The sequence below is a fragment of the Passer domesticus genome, chromosome 2, assembly GCF_036417665.1.
Source record: "Passer domesticus isolate bPasDom1 chromosome 2, bPasDom1.hap1, whole genome shotgun sequence".
In the NCBI taxonomy this organism is placed as follows: Eukaryota; Metazoa; Chordata; class Aves; order Passeriformes; family Passeridae; genus Passer; species Passer domesticus.
Window position 1 is genome coordinate 51537558 of NC_087475.1, and position 17737 is coordinate 51555294.

The following is a 17737-nucleotide window of genomic DNA, read 5'->3' on the forward strand; positions in this document are numbered from 1 at the left end:
ATTCAGCAGTGCATAGGAGAATAATCAGAAGTGACCAAAAAAATGGACGTTCCTAAAGGCTCTCAGGATTCTGAGAATAAAGGATCTATGACAGCAGACAAAATTTTAAATGGCACTCATATTGCAGACAAGTGGGATAGCTGCAAATTACAATGCAGTGTTCTGGATCATTTATTGACTTGCCTCAGAACTCTGCAGCGAGTTTCTCAAAACCTGAGCTATCTAAGCCTCCAGCTGCCCCAGCAAATCCAGACTAGTGGGAAGAGGCACTGAGGAATGCTGGGTACTATGCACACATTTCTGGGCTTTGACATCAGACTAGTTCTAGGTTGGTCCTGTTGACTGAAGTTCCATTAGCCACTGAAGGGTGTTAGGTAGTTTTTTGGAGCACATTATTTAGTTAGTGTCATCCAAAAGGAATCTAGCTTCCATGTTTTAAGAAGCTCCCTGATGCAAACCAAAGCTTCATTGGCCAGCAGGTTGAGGGAGGCGATTCTGTCCCTTCACTTTGTCCTGGTGAGACTCCATCTGGAGTGCTGCATCCAGCACTGGGGTCCTCAGTATGGGAAGAACATGGACTCTGTCAGAATAGATCCAGAGGAGGGCCATAAAAATGATTGGCTGTCTGTAGAACCTCTCCTATGAAGAAAAGCTCAAAGGATGGGGATTGTCCAGTCTGGAGAAGAGAAGGCTCCACAGAAACCGTATTGTGATCTTTCACTACTTAAAGGGGGATTATAAGAAAGACCAGGACACTCTTTTTATTAGGGCCTTTTGTGATAAGACAAGGGACAGTGGTTTTAAGCTAAAGGCAGATACAAGGAAGAAATGTTTTATGAAAAGAGAAGTGAAACAGTGGAACATGTTGCCCAGAGGGGTGGTGGATACCCCAACCCTGGAAAAATTCAAGGCCATGTTGGATGAGGCCTGAGCAACCTGATCTAGTTGATTATGTACCTGCTTGCTGCAGGAGTTTGGACTAGATGAGTTTCAAAAGTCCCTTCCAACCCAAACCAGTCTATGATTCTACACTAGCTAGGGGTGGTCAGGAGATTCCCCTCAAAGTAGCACTCCCAACCTAAACTAAAACACTAATAGAGGTTTGTCCTTAAACATCTCCTCTCTTCTGATTTTGGTAGTATGTTCTGCTTGTGGTTCACTGTATATATTCATTAATCTCCAAAGACATTTCTGTCCTCTGACAGGAGTATTCATTGGGATAGAAAAAATTAGAGGTCGGAGCAGATGTGGATATCAGTGTACTTTGTAAGATACGTTTGTGGTTGCCCAAGTCCATTACCCAAATTAGAGATTTACATCAAAGAAGTTATTGTAAGCAGCATTCTTCAGGCGAAGTTCAGCCCAATCTCCAGAAAATGAGTTGTCAGCACTCGTATGACTGCACGAATGGCTTCTCTTGCCACATTGACTACCTGCCACCTTTTGCCATTTCTCTTTATAAAGAGTGTGTATGCGCTTTACCGATTTCATAAGTCACTGTGTTCTCAACACCCTTCATTCACAGCGTCTTTGTTTTACCTGTGGTGATAAAGGGAGGATGAAGGGTTAAGCAGTTTCCAAAGGCTGCTGTTTAACAATGGTTGTCCTTCTGAATCATGGATTAGCAAATAATCATTTGTTCTGATGATGTAATATTTGTAACTTACAGTAATGTAACTGAAGGGAGGAGTTCTGTGGAAATTCATTTGAACTGGTCTCTCTGGTTTATGATCCTTCCTGTTCCCCTGCTCATGCACTGGCTTAATCTTACTTAGTAAACACATTTGTTTCCTAATTCTCCTTCAGACTCCAATTTGCAAGCATCTTGGAGAAATTCTGCTTTCAAACCCAAAATCATAAAAATAAGAAGAAAAAAAAGTGCTTTAGCACTAAAAAGCAAAAAAACAAAATCACTCATTTACTTTGTCATTGTGTTCTAACTCAGCATAAAATTAACATCCTGAAGCTCTCATTTGGCTAAGAATCTCTGGTATACCAAGGGTTTCTTTTTAAGGCAGTTCCTGAAAGGCTGTACTAAATGCTACATATTGTTACTAGAGATAAAAAATTACCAAAAAGAGATTATATTAATATATTTTTTTACTGAGAACATATAATATTTAAAACACTCATAGACAGCAGGTGAATTTTTTTCTGATGTGAGTTAAAAATTTCTATTTGTAACTTACATCAGAATGTTATGAAATGTAATGTTATGAAATGTAATGTTATGAAAAGTAATGAAAGTTACTATTTCATTAGGGCTGCAGACTTTCTCAGGAGTACCTTGAATACTTACTGAGAAATCCTGTTAATGGAATTCTACATTTTTTCCTGATTTACCTACCACAGAGAAGTGAGTAGGAGTAAGGATTATCTCATCACCTTGTACTTATTCACCCTATTGGTGACTATTGTTGAAAAATCAACCACTGTCATCTGTTGTCATACCATAACATGTAAAACAGATGGTTACTTTCAAGTATCATATACCAATACAGAGAGCATTTCTGCTAATGAAGATTAATAAATATTTGCTTTCTAAGGAACCTCTGATTGTGTACAATAAAATAAAGCATATGTGAAAGACTGGTTGCGTTCAAGATGAATAATCACACTTAGACCATGGAATGGACAGGAAGGAGGAAACCATTATTCTGCATGATGGATTGTGTTTGTGGATTTGACAGTTGCAGGATGGATATTCCTGGCAAATGCCAAGCCACCTCCTCTGCATCCGGCTGGAACATGTCTCAACTTACAAACCACCTTGATTACATAGTCCTGACCACAGTCCACTGCTGACTCGAATATATTATCTGTAATAGCACCATGACATCTCTTCCAATCATCACATAAGAGATTTCTTGCTAAGCAGATAAAGTGGACTTTAGAAAAATTCTGTGAAATCAGTACCAGCCCCATGCCACCAACAAGAAGCACCAGAGCTGCTTTTTTTTATTATCACAGTTTATAAATTGTTTTCCTAGCTGAACCTTGAAGATTATGTGTACTATTCAAAAGTAGGGTGAGTTAACTCCAAAAGCAAGTGCAGTGAGCATATATGTAGGATTATGTGAGAGTGTTTCCAAACTGTGAAACAACTCAAACAGATTGGCATGCAATGATGCATAGGTCAATCAAGTCACAGCATGCTTCTGTTTAGTTTAATGGTAGATGCTCTAACATTTTTAGTTGCACAGTGCATAGTCAAACAGTATCGCAAATGGATTTTGTGTCCATGTGTTCTTCAGCTCACATTCTATTCAAAGAAATCTAAGGGGGTTTTTTGGTTTTGTTGTTGTTGGGGTTTTTTGTTGGGTTTTTTTTTTTTTGTTGGTTGGGTATTTTTTAAGGTTGAATAAGTCTCTGGTTACTTTCTTACTATTGTTAGAAAACACTTTGGTAAGGAGCTATTCTTAATATCCATTTAGACTTTGTTGACCTTCAACTTTTTTGAAGAGTATTCATCATATCCTTAAACACTTGGCTTATTTTTGCATCTTAAAGCCAAATTACTTGAGTAGTATCCAGCAGTTAGTGGTAATGCACTACCCCAGTGACCCACTACCAACAAAGATCACTGGAATTTCTCATTGCTTTCCAACTGTTCACTCAGTCTTTAAGATGAGAACTAGTACCCAAATGGCCTGCTTGTTGCTGAAACAGAAAAGCTGGTTAAAGTTGGGAACATGGTTCATGTTAAATATAATTTTAGAATTTGTTTCTGTGCTGAGTCACAACTGAATCAAATATTAAAAAACCTGCCACAGAGTAAAAAGTTTTACGTTTTTTTAGAAAAGTTGACTTGTAGGGGAATTTGCATTTCAACCTAAAATTTTTCATTGTTAGTAACAGTTACAGATATTTGTTTATTTTTATGGCTTCATTGTGGAAGTCCATAAAAAACCACATGCCATAACATATTATTTGAACCAGAATTGCAGGATAATGGAAAGATACAGTAAACAGCTGGCTTGTCTAATTTGTATGTTGAATGTTTACGTGGTCCTCTTGTTAAGTACCAAACTGTTTCATCAGAACAAAAACATGAGATACTTTGATCTGGAAAATAAGGTAAGATGTTTCAATGATACACTGCAGTGACAATTCATCCTACCTAACGTTAATCACCATGTAAGGCACGTAAATTAAGGGGTTAGTCATGTCAGACTCCCTCTAATGTCACAGGAGGATGATGGGCACTTTCTCAGGGTGGCAGGGAGACTTGGTGGCTCCATAAGAGTGAAGAGAGTCAGGGTGGCTGGGATGTAGCTGTGGTACCTCAGCAGTGGAGCCAAGTTCAGGTTCAGGCACTGTCTCACACCTCCTGCTTTCCAAAACAAATCAATAAAATAGTGTAATTATTCCTACTTCATCATTTATTTTGGGGAAGGGTTTTCTTTGGTAGGAAAAATAAGTAAAATCTTTCTGATTCCACAAAAACTTCTACATCATTAGAAAACAAAGTGCGTTTGCTCCAAATCCTCGCATCAACTTTAGCTGTGAGCAGCACAAAAGAGCTGTATTACCAATTCATGGAGGAAAAGTAGTTCTTTCTTTCTTCAACAAACTATTTATGACTTCAGAAACAGGCTTTAAGAGTATCTCGAAAGATCCAAGTCAACTTGCTCTTTGGCCCGTAGGCAGGTCAAGCAGAAGTTATGATTTTTGAGGGCCACAATGGGGAGATTGGAAAGACACCTGAATGGCAAGATGAATTTAGCAAGAGGCACATAAATCCCTCAGGTGGTCTGCTTTGTTTTCTCTGAATTAAGTAGTTTTTTGTTACAGAAATGAGAACTCAGAATATATTATTTCAAGTCTATTAGAACACCAACATTATGAAATATTGCAGATACACTTATCTGTCATCTTGAGCAAAAATTAAGGGCAATGGAACAAGGATATAATGTAAGGTGTCAAGGATAAGGAAGCCTCTATGCCTAAAAATTTTCTAGACTCTTAAAACCACGGGCCATGGGAAAACCTGCAGGAAAAGAACTCTGGAGGTCATCTACAGAAACTCCCGACTCAAAATGGAACTATTGCAAATACAGAAGTATATCAGCTGGGTCTTTTCCAGCTGAGAGAGTGTTGGAGTCCTCCAGGAATGGAGAACCCACAGCTGCTGTAGTTTTTGTAGAGTAAATCACCCAGAGACATTAAAGGTTATCATATGATCACTACTTTGAAACATATCTGTCGTTTCCAAATCAAAGATTGATGCAAGATGGAGAAAGAGGTTTTTGTTGCATCACTGCTCCCATGCAAGAATTTTGAGGACCTTGGACGTAGAAGCAGGAAGGTGGGAAAGATGAGAGGCTGCCCCTATTCCCTTAGTTTCACTCAGTTTGATCTCAGAATCTCTTTTCCTCCAGACCTTTCGGATCTACGTAGTTGTATTTCCTCAGAGGACTCCACCAACTCCCAGTTAATCTGATGTGTCTTTTTCCTGAGGGAAAATTTCCTTCCCTGGTAAAATTCCCAGGTCTTACACTTGTCTCTTCTAAATGTTGATTATGTCTATTATGTTCTCCTAACACTCCCCCATTCTAAAATGGGCTGGTGATGGAAATGTTTCTGTCTATTTAGTAGAAATAATATAATGAAGGACAAAGTGGGAACTAGAATTTAACTTATTCTGGTCTTTCAAGTATCAAATGTTCTACTTGTCTGAGTTGAATTGAAAGGATGTTTAAGTGTATAATCGAGGTTCTGACCAAAACTACTTTGTACATTCTGCAGAATTATGTACTCTGTGGAGGTGCCTGTCTATTGACTTTTGACGGTTCTTGCTATACATTAATATAACTTGAAGAGAAAAAGTAGGCTGTGACTGAAACAATGCAGTCCCTGTTAAGAGGACAGTTTCCTTGGAAAAATGTTGGTTTCAACCCCTTCAGACAGAGCAAGTGTTGAATCTGAGCCTAACTTCCTAAGCAAATGACTTAGCCAAAGAATTTTGTACAAAAGGTGGGTGGCAGATCCTCCTCCACTGTCTGTTCTAAAAATCACCCACAAATCATTTTCCAAGGAGCTTTCTGGGTGTGTGTTGCATGTTTTTTTGAGAATGTCTGCAGGTTTGAGCTCCCCAGGAGACTTCAGCAGAGGAATGCCTTGATTCATAGGTGGGAGATATCTATCAAACTGCTTAAAGTGTTCTGGGCATGTGCCAAAGCCGTGCTCTGGACACCCAGAAGAGCTGAAGCTCAGACAGGCAGGTGCCTTCAGCAAGATTCAAACAAAACACCTAAGCACTTATGGTACAAACAAGGAGAATTTCATCAAAGAAAGAGAAAAGTGGTTTTCCCTATAACGTTTGCTCCACTAAGGTATTCAAAACTTCCATTATAAAATTTACTTTCATGCTTGAAATTACACCACTGACACCTTGCTGAAGTAAATTCATAGACTGCCATTTCCCGGAGTGCATTTGGGATTTACAGAGTAGGTATTTTCACTGTCTAAGGATCCCCCATTTCTGGGCATGCTTAGACCATGTCTAATGCATATCAGCAGTACTAGGTTCAACACAGGACAGAGCTGACACTGTCACTAATTCAAAAACACTGGTGTAGGAGAAGCAGTGGTGGTGGTGGTGGAATCCAATTTTTGCATACTAGCCTACAGGACTGACTGCCTACACAACCATGGGTGACCCAGGTTCATTGAATTCTAGTATCAGACTGCAAGCAAAAGAGCAGATAAATGCTTCCTGGTGAAGCCGTGACGTTACCTGGCAAAACTTTTATAATAAGCTATTTATTGAGTTTTTCCCATGGTTTTCCTAATGAAGTATATTTTGAATAAATTCTGAACATTTTTCCTGCCCCAGTTTGGCCTGCATTTAGTTTAACCAACCTTTTCTGTTCAATAAGCTCCCCTGCTCTGTGAAAGAATAACTCAATCCAGCATGTCATATTCCAAATGGATGGCGACTGCACCACAGCCACCTACCCCCGTCTGTGACTAGGATGAATTTAGCCCACTGCCACTGAAAAGGGCAAACAGTGACAGCAGCTGTCTGTGGGACAGGATGATAACAAAGTGTGAATAACAAGCCTCCTTTTCACGTAGATATTATGCAGATTATTCTTATTTGGTAACACTTGGAGTATACTGAGAAACTTAAACACATGCTGTTTGGATAAGTAAACTATGAAAGAATATGGGAACCCAAAAGAACTGAAAAAAAAAAAAAAGCTCAACCTCATTGCCAGATTGGATTCAAAATTCTGCAAAGCTGGTGAAGGTAGGCTGGAGAAAACAAAAGGCAGCAATGCTATCTATGACACAAGAAGAAAAATAGGAAACTCAGCACAGGGTTTAAAGATGTCTGTGGAGGTGGGTGAGTCATTGTTGCTCACACTTTGAAGTGAAGGAGACAAGCCTGTGCGTCATATATTATTTCCTCTTAATCTGCAGAGAACAGGCCATCCCAAGCCATTGATGGAAGCCAAACACTTGGAGCACAAACGAAACGTGACTGGACATGGGTTTCTCTTAGTCAGGCATCCTGGGAGCCCAGAACCACAAGTCAGACTCTGTCAGCAGTTGAAATACCTTTGGTTCACCGGTTAACAACCTGGCGATAAAATGAACTGTGGCTGAAACTAAGTCTACGTGGGCCTGATGTAATTAGGAGCCAAGTTTCATACCGCTATAGGGCTGATACTACACCCACTGAAGTCAATGATAATCTTTCCATGAATAACAGAGGCAGATCTTTTCATCTCTTGATGCCTGTACTTATAAAACAGGAATAACGGTACTTTCTTTCTCCTTTATTTGCAGCCTCACAAACATTTTACAATGAGGACTGTATCTTTCCAGACACTCCATGTGGCATTTAACACCTCCAGATTTTTTTGCTTATTTGGAATTTGAAAATGTTTAGAAAAACACATTACAACTGGCAGGACGTATCCAACAGATAGGAAGTTTGCTGTATGCAGACTACCACAGATTTGTGCAGATCTGAATATCTAAGTCTATTGCTACCAATAGAAACACTGGCTACTGGCAGTTTTTGAAACCCATGTTTAAAAACTCTGGGTTTTTAATTTCTTCTTCTTTGAACTACTGCAGTAGTACAGAGCTTGTGAAGGCAGCATAGAACTTTGTAGGACTCTACAAGTGCAAGGCTGACTCCACCAGTAAAGATAGCTACTAAGTTCAGTAAGATAGATATGTATCTTTTATTCATACAATGCTGTTTAAATGTGCAGCTCAATGTGTTACGCTAAGATCAATCTCTAGCATGGACAGGACAAACAGCAGAAGAAAACCTTGCAAGATCTGTATCATATTGATTCATGCTGACAATTGAGCTGGACTCCTTGTTTCATCTTTAGGTCACTTACATGAATTTATGCTTGGTTTGGGTTTTTCCCTTCATGGGAAGCAACTTAGACTATTACTCACCACTTTGGAAGAGATGCTGGCAGACCCCTTATTTTACATCCTTTGTAGGGCTTGGGTTTCTTTTTTCTTTTTCTTTTTCTTTTTCTTTTTCTTTTTCTTTTTCTTTTTCTTTTTCTTTTTCTTTTTCTTTTTCTTTTTCTTTTTCTTTTTCTTTTTCTTTTTCTTTTTCTTTTTCTTTTTCTTTTTCTTTTTCTTTTCCTTTTTCCTTTTTATTTTTCCTTTTCCTTTTTCTTTTTCCTTTTCTTTTCATGTAAATATATGTCTACTTGGATATGATATGCTGACAAAGCATTTTGTTGCACTTTTGTAGCAAAGCCTCACACCATCAAATACCACACAAATATAAACACTACATTAAAGGATATTAAGGCTTACTTAGTCTTGAATTGACAGTCATGCTCTTTCTAGGTTCTAAGCATCTTATTAATGAATACGATCCAATAAAATTATGTTAACACTTCAGATGAATATTTCCTCAGAGTCCTGAAATGTCCTCACTTATACCTCTAGACCCTGAGAAACTGTTATGTCACAGCATACTTGAAAGGTGACAATATTAGTAGAAAAGCTGGAGGTATCAGCCTTCCAGCCTTTGTAATTTGCTGAGCCATTCCATCTTGAAAACCTGGTGTCTTTCCTAGAAGAAGTGCACATTTTAAGGCTAGAAAATTCTCTCAAAATTATAGACTCTTTCAAAACTTTTGTAAGCTAAATACTTTGTTGTTGCTCTTGGAAGAAAACAAATCCTTGGGCAACCGAGCATAGAAAATAGGGCTGAACAACCTGTTCAGAAATCCCAACCTGCCTAAACACAGCAAGTTTCAGCTTGAAGAGGACTGATTGTGCTGAGGATGGCCTGAAGCCCACATAATGCAGCTAACTTCCGTGTCAGTTAGGAGTTTCAATGAGCTGGGTACACTCTTTCCTTTAAAGAGAAGGTTCACTCATCTAATTGAGTCTGATTTAGTTTTGTTCACAAAATATAAACAAGAAAAAGAAAAAAAAAGTACTGAAATAACCCAGGTGGCATTTTTTTCAGTATTGTATAAAACATAATCTCTTGAGATGCATGTGAGGATTTTGTGGATGTCAATATCTTCTGTTCCTTACTCAGAAAGGTCCCAGATGGGGAAAATTTCCTTGAATCTCTCATGGAGGCAGTGGAACAATGTGGAAAGGGGCAAAGGGTACTGATTCACTAGAGTGTTTTATTCCAAAATGACACATGGATGTAATATTGCTGGGATCGATTAAGTCACATAAACATAAAACTGAGTCAAAGAGGTAGGATGGGTTTGGCTCAAAAGATCTATTAATGTTTTGAGGAAGGGGACACAGCTTCCTACTTCTTCAAAATAACATGCAATGTTTTTTTACATCAAATAACAGTGGCTGCCAATAAGACAGCAGGCTGGTTGAAAACACTTTCACATGACTGCAGGTAACCATGTGTTATAAACTAGCTGAGACCTGGGAAAACACTCTAGGCAGTGGTAGGCAGACAGGTAAACTTAGCCTCATGCTTTGCTTTTAGAAGTTCCAGTACATACTGCCGCAACCAGTTTTTGTTTTGTTTTTTTTCCCAGAGAGCCAGTCTGTAACCACAGACAAATGTTTTTCTCTGTTGAAACTCATCCTTATGGCACGACAGCCTGGCTAATTCTTGGTTATACTACATACATAATAAGAATGCTTAAACATAAAAGGGATGAAAGACCAAAGCAGGAGAAATTTCTCTCAATTTTACATTCCAGAAAAGCAAAATCTGGCGTACCCAGGTCTTTTTGTTGCTTCTAGATGCTGAAACAGGGGATGTGAATGGCAGCCATTGCTGCCAGTTAAGTTTCCATATTTATTAAAGAAAGCTTTCTCTTACGCTCCTCTTTTGTCTGTTTTTTTACATATTCTCTCATACTGTGGTTGAACTCTGTGCAATAGCCCACAATATGCAGACTTTGTCTTCTAGTTTCTGTTGTCTACAATCTGTCATCTAGTTTCTGTCTTGTTCACCTTTTGTGACTAACCTTCTAAATCCTCCTTTATCTCACTTGTGTAATTGTGCCAATAAAAATTTCAGCAAAATAACATTGTGCTCATGTCCTATGACTGTCTCAAAATACTCAAGTTAGCTGTTTAAGGTGCAAAAAGAAATTTCTGTTCTTTGTTGCTTGCCCTAAAAATTCATCCTTGACATCTGAAAGTCAAACTGCTCTTTCTCCATACATTTAAACAGCCATGAAAATTCAGCTTTGGAAATCTGGGGCCCAGTTCAGTAAAGTACAACTATTTGCTTAATAATGGATGAGACAAGGCTGATCCAACTCACTTTTCTGTGTATGAGCTGTGCAAAGCCAGGAAGAGCTAGGGAAGTGAGAAAATTTATTTCATAAGCAGCATAGGTGAGCACAACTGGAGGAAAACTTAGTCATTTCATTCTTGTGAGTATTTGTGTTCCCACTTTCCATTTGGTCAAGGATCCTCTGGCTTACGCAGGTGCTTACTGCATTCCAGAGGGGGTTTGGAGCTGCCATTATGGACTGAGCTGGATATCGCTGGCAGAATCATGCTTACACAGAGGTGTTGTTCAGCTACACAGCTGTGCCAAAAGAGCCAATGCTCTGTTGTTTTGTTGTACTCCAACTATCTTTACTCATAGTGAGTAATTCTTTTGAAGTCAGTGTGTCTACGCATGTGAGTAATGGCCTCAGGATCCGGCCCTTCAACACTGTATGACGTGTTGTGTTTCAAATGCTTCTGCACTGTTGTTTTTAAAACTTCATTGCGATTCACCTACTGGAATTATCTTCTGAATAGCTTCTTTCCATGGATTCCATTATGTATATTCTTTTATTTATTACATTTTCCCTTTGATCTGCATGCCAATCTAGATAAACTCAATAAAGATAGAATTTTAATGAACACAAGGAACTATGTGTAGCTGCAACAGCCAGTTTTACTAGTTTTATGGGTGTGTGCATTTATTTTTACTTGTGTAATATCCAGCTTGCAAGGTTACAGTGTGTGAAATACTTCATATTCATTTGATTGTTGCAAATAATGAGATATCTCTATAATTTTCATGACTATCGTTGGTACTTCATTTTATCTCTTTGAATATTTTTCTTCAATTATACAGAATTGAAGACTGTTAAGAAAAACAAATACTAAATAGAATCATGACAAAGATCAATATTTTTCAGAGACAATACCTAGGAGTCTTTCAGAACAGGGACTTTTAACAGTGAAATATCTACCATCTGGCTCCAGGTGGGTTACAGATGGATGTTTCCCAGGTCAGGATCAAAGAAACTTAAAACTTGTTAAAAGGCAGCCTGAAGGAGAAAGGGTTGGAAACAAGCAGCAGTTTCTGGGTATCTGTGTCTTCTAGTAGAAGAGAAGGGCAACAGGACTAAGGCTTGTGGAAAAGAAACTTGTGTAGAAAGCACACAAGGACTAAGGTTTAGATGTAAATGCACAAGACTTTTGGCATCTTTTTTTTCTGTTACATATCTTTTGATATGTAGTGCATGGGCTATTACATAAGGCAAGCAATACAACCTCTTGGAGAGATGTTTTTGTACATGTGTCATAGCCAGACAAGTAATGATCAGGAGACAGAGGCAGCCATCCCCAGTGTAATGTCCAGCCATAGAGCTGTTAGAGGGACAGTCTCTTTCACAATAGATGGGGGACAAGAAAACAAGAAAAGGAGCAGGTTCCAAATGTGAGAGATGTTTAAAAGAACAAAAAAAAAAAAAGGAAAAAGAGAAAGAAAAGAGGTCTAGGGTAGAAGAGGTCTTGCAAGAGGATCTAAAACAAAGCATCTCTGGCAGATACAGAAGACACTTTAACAGATAGCAACAACCAGAACTGTGCAGGTACATGAAATTATTAATAAGAATTAGACTTCATTGTCTGTAGTGTAATAACATTAATAAATGGGATCAATGCTTCATAATCAAAATGGCTGTTACTAAAGGGATGATTACAGTCAAACAGGCAGTTTGTGTTCCTTTTCATTTTTCTGGAAACATTGGATTACCCAACCATTGAAACCACTTGTGGAAGTTTGGACTGCGGCACATGGACAGAAACTACATTGGACGAAAAGTAATTTCTCAGGAGGAATTAACTATACTACTAGCATCCATAGTGACTACCACAGAGGCCCTCCCAAGTAAAGGAACCACCAGGGCTTGACTTGGTTCAGGTCATTATAGTGAATTCATAATGTGGTGCAATTCACTATAGTAGAGCTATAATGTGAATCTGCTTCACAGCACCTTGATTCTGGAAATGAAGTTGATACCAGCTGCCTATCCAGGGTGGACATACACACTTACCTGTCTGGGGGAAAGCTGGCAGGAACCGAACTCATTCCCCTTCCAAATTCCAGTGGCAAATACCATTATTGGAAGATATTTATGCTTTTCTTTACCAGAAACCTGCTACAGTTTAGCAGTTGACAACAAAGAGGAATCAGCACCATGTGTCTAACCAGCCCTCAGTAAAACACCAGTGGAGTATAGAGAATTCCCTCAGTCTCACCATCATAATTCTTTGTTGTATACTAAAAGTGTTATGATAAACAAGGTAGATGCAGCTGGCATACAAATTAGGAAGAGACGGATTCTCTTTCCTAAATTTACCTTCACCTTCCAGTGCTATCTCAGAGACATGAAGTATCACAGTTCAAAGGTCAAGTTTCAACAGTTCATCTGACTATCTTCTTGATGACAATAATTAAAATGCTTCTCCAGGCAGGACTTCAGCAATGTAGAGGTTGTAGCAGCTGAAGCACTTAGTGCCACAGAAATAATCATAATGCTTTGTCCATGAGACAGGGTAAGCATGGAAAAATGACTCTGCCAAAAGGATCAGGAAAAGAAGGATGAGGCACATAAATGAGACAGAGCGAGTTGTTATAACAGTGGGAAGAATATGTTATATACATCAGCCAAGGAGCAAGAAGGTATGCTTGCCTCTCAATTATGCAGAATGTCTGACTGTTCATGTTTTATCAGTGCTTTTTCCTAGAAATTTTTTACAATTGGTTCTGAATGCATATGTGAAAGGTTCTGGTCCTTGTTTTAATATTTTGCTCAACCCTCCTATTCCTCATGTTAAGCTCATTCTCCTTTTTTCAGAGCTGATCTTTTCCTCAACATGTCTCTTTCCTCAACACAATTCAACACCGGAGTTACCTGGACAACCAGAGCTTGGTCTGTGTTCTGCATTTCTTCTGGGACCATGCTGTCACAACACATGGGATTTCCAGGTTTCCAAAAATAAGAAAACTCCAGTAAGAGGCCTGCCTATATTGGCCATAGGCCACTTTTATACCAGTGAGGTATTCCAGAAAGATTTTAGTGTAGTTTGTGTTGGAAGGGATCTAAAGATCACCTTGTTTCAACCCCCCAGCCTGGACTTGAGCACCTCCAGGAATGGGCGTCCACAACCTCTCTGTGCAACCTGTTCCAGTGCTTCACCATCTTTATAGTAAAGAATTTCTATGTTCTATACTAGAGTACATTTCTATACGCTGTGCTTGAAGCTGTGTAGACAGCTGCAAGCACAGATTTACATATCTCTGTATTTTGTTCAGATCTGAACATAGTCTGCCTTGTTTCAGGAAAGTATTAGTCTGCTTTGAAAGTAGTGGAGAATCTCTGCTGAATTTTCAAGCAGAAATGATCAAATAATAATAATTTATTTCCCTTTACTCAGCTCCATGCTATGGCACGGCTTGACTTCAAGTCATTAACAGAAATATGTTGCTAAAAAATTGGGATTTACAACTGGATAAAAATCCATGCAATAAAAAAAAAATCTTGCTGATTTTAGAATCGAGAGTAGTGAGTTAATGTCTGTGTTGGTCCTGATGCATCTTTTGATATAACCTGGACAGTTATGGCACAACACAGTGTAAATATGGATTGTATCCCAGCCTCTGCACTTCCAAAAGCCAGTCCTGCTTCATTGGCTTCAAGGAAACCTGAAGAATGAAACTAGAATATGGTGCCCTACAGGCTGGGTAAATACATAGCAAAGATGTTTAGCTTTGCAGCTTCAATGAAGGAAAGCCAAAAGCAAGAAAAAGGTGTTTGCCCATTACCACAAAGAAATATATACCAGGCAAATAATTTCACCTCCCTCAGCCTCGCCTCAAAGGGAAAATAACCACAGAAGGTGCACCCTTGGTGTACACACACCTGCCCAGGTGAACGGGCTGGAATAGCGAGCAGGTCTCCTGAGATCCCTGCAGCTGTGTGGCACTGTCCGTGAACTCTTACCAAAAAGAGTCAGCTTTGGGGTGCTGGAGGGGAAATTTCCATGGAATACCTGGTGGTCTTGCTGGGCATCCTGTGGGGGGCTGCTAATGGCTTGAGCCAGCAGACACAGAGAATACATCAGTGGCTGGGACAGCCGTGGGGGGGCTTCAGTGACTTCATGCCTTGGAGACCTGACAGCTTTCCTTCCAGGCGCCTGCCTCGCTCGTGCCCCAGGGCTGCAACACTTTCTCCACTGCCACATCCCCACAGGAAAACATTTTTCTTTTCAGTTGGGCTGGGCATCCATGGCCTATGGGCTGGGCTGGGGCTGGAGCTCTGTTCCAGACAACCTGCAGGCACCCTTGTGGGAGGAAGGAGGACACAGACATCTCACTTCTGCACAGAAGGTGAGCACTAATTGCATTGTAGTTATCCTAGGAGAAGTCATTTGTGTGCATTAATGTGCAGCACACAAAGAATGCACTAAACCCCCAACTAAATCCAAGGTTAAAAAAATTCCCGTCCTGTGACTACAGAATCTGTGTTGTCCATGAATCTGTAACAGATGATACATCCCTTGCATGGGCTGCAGCAGTGTCTGATTCTTAAGGTGCCTAAAAGCCGATGGTCTGTCACCTCATTCTCCATACAGCCCAGCCTGCTTTATTGTTACAGTGAGCACAACCTTGTGTTCTGTCAGCCATTACTTTATTCGTGTCTCTGCTAACAAATGGATGTCGTGATGAATGCTATTGACAGGACACAAGTACTTTCATTGAAAGAAATGTGGATTTAAGACAAAATATTTTTTAAATTACTGTCACATTCACAACTTTTCTTCTAAATGAAAACCGCCTCTCCATTTTCTCTGATGCAAAAATAAATGAAGCATTTTGGCTTTCTTTTAAGCAGAATGCTAAATTCAACTTGAAAGCTGTGCCACGCATTTTCTTCACAATCAATTCAATACATTCACAGTAACAAAATTTTACCAAGATGATAACAAAAACGCCAATGCTTCTCACAAAACTGTTTCGTTGAATATGCTGAGGGCAACATCCAGAGGTCACTACTTGTTAGTAGGTATATTTCTAAAGCACAAGTGCTCTGAAACAAAAAACAATGCAAAGTGATGCAAATGAAACAAATGTGATGCAAATGAACATCCCTAGTGCCAGCGAAAAATACTGAGATAGGGCTTGGAAACAAGAATCTAGACAAATAAAAAGCAAGTGGAAACACGTATTTTACAACTAAATGCCAGTATGTACATTAAGTACAAATGTTACAATTGTTCTGAGGGAGAGATTAAAACTTTACCCTTTAGGATTAACTATTTGGAAAGAAACAGATTAAAGGGTGATTTGCCATCTAACAAATTTCCACAACACTACAGCAAAACCCTTTGAAACATAATTCTGATTTACAAAATTAGAGCTTCAATATGAATGCTCATGAATATACATGAAAATCATCAAGTAATAAGAAAACACTGACATCAGAATTACAAGATTTTCTTTCTACAGACAAATAGTTTTAGGGAGTCATGGTAAAAATATACTAAATCAAGAAGTCTCCTAATAATCAATTTTAAAATAGATGTTTGATTTCAGAAACAGTTTTCTGTGGTGGGTCAATGAATCAAAGGAATAAGGATGGCAATGAACTTAAGAGGTTGCTGTGTTCCCAAATCACCCCTACAGATATTTTTCTAGCACATCCAAAAAAGGAGATTTTCAATTCCCTCAAGTGAATCTATCTTTTTGTGGTAATCTCCTTACTGTAGCAGACTTTTGCATCCCCTCTTCAGTCCTTTTAGACCAAGTAATTCTCTTTCTATGGCTCTTCTTTTGTATGTCCTCTTTTCTAAACCTCTTCCTCTGCTTGTTACCCCCTCCTGGAGTTTGCCTATATCCTTGTTCAAGTGCAGCACCCAAAAGCAGGCAGTCTTCCAGCTGAGGTTTCATCAATGCCAAACAGGGCTAAACAGTCAGTTCCTGTCTCTTACAGATGATGTTCTTGATCACATCATGATGAATTTTTCTTGTTTGCAGCAGCCTCAGATTGCTGACTTGGCTTGTGCTTCATAGTAATCCTTTCCTGTTGTGCTGCTGTAACTATCATTATTCTTTATTTCATTTGTGTGCTTGATTTTTCCTTCTAAATTGCAGTTCTCTGTATTTCTCCCTGCTCAGTTTCTCTTTGTGAATTTCAGGCCATTCCCTCACTTTGCCCATTTGATCCGTGAAGATCTCCAAAATGCTTGGAATATCATCCTATCTGCAAATTAACTCTGTGTGTGTGTATGTGTGTGTTTGTGCACTCTCTAACCTGCTTTCTTGACCCTTCATGAAAAACCAGTCTAAGGCTGGGATGAAGATGAAAATCTGCAAGGACCCTACTCAAGGACTTTGCAATTTTGCAGTGAATGTTTACTCTTTAAGAAAGGTGTTTCAGGCTGTCCTTCTGGCCAATTATTTCCTCTAGGCTACTTTGCCTTGCTTTGTTCACGACATCATGAAATACAGTGTCAGAAAATTCTCACTGAACATTTGTCCGCTGCTCCTCCCCCCTTGAGTAGGTTAGTTATCCACTCCAAGAAGGAAAAGGGAAAATTACTGTCATATTTTCATGCTGAAACATGAAGTTATCCTTGCATTCTAAACAAAATTCCAATGTAAAACAATTTTTAAATAAATGCCTGAACTTTCTATCAGTGATTTAACAAATTTTGCATGCTAAAAAAAGTACACTAAACACACTCATACTACAGGCATTTATAAATACTTCTGATCAGACAGCAAATGAGTAAAAATTACGCTTCACTTATAAACTGTTTGCTTTGGCATCTGCCCTATAATGTGTCTGTACAAAGAAAAGGTTAGTCATGCAACATAATTATTTTCCCACCTATTTTTGTCACAAAGTTTTCTGAAAGTGCAGTTTCTTTCTTCACTCCCTCTATGTAACCTCAGAATAGGATCTCATGGCCACAAAACTCTTATGTTGTGTAAATATCTGTTAGGGCATATGATCTT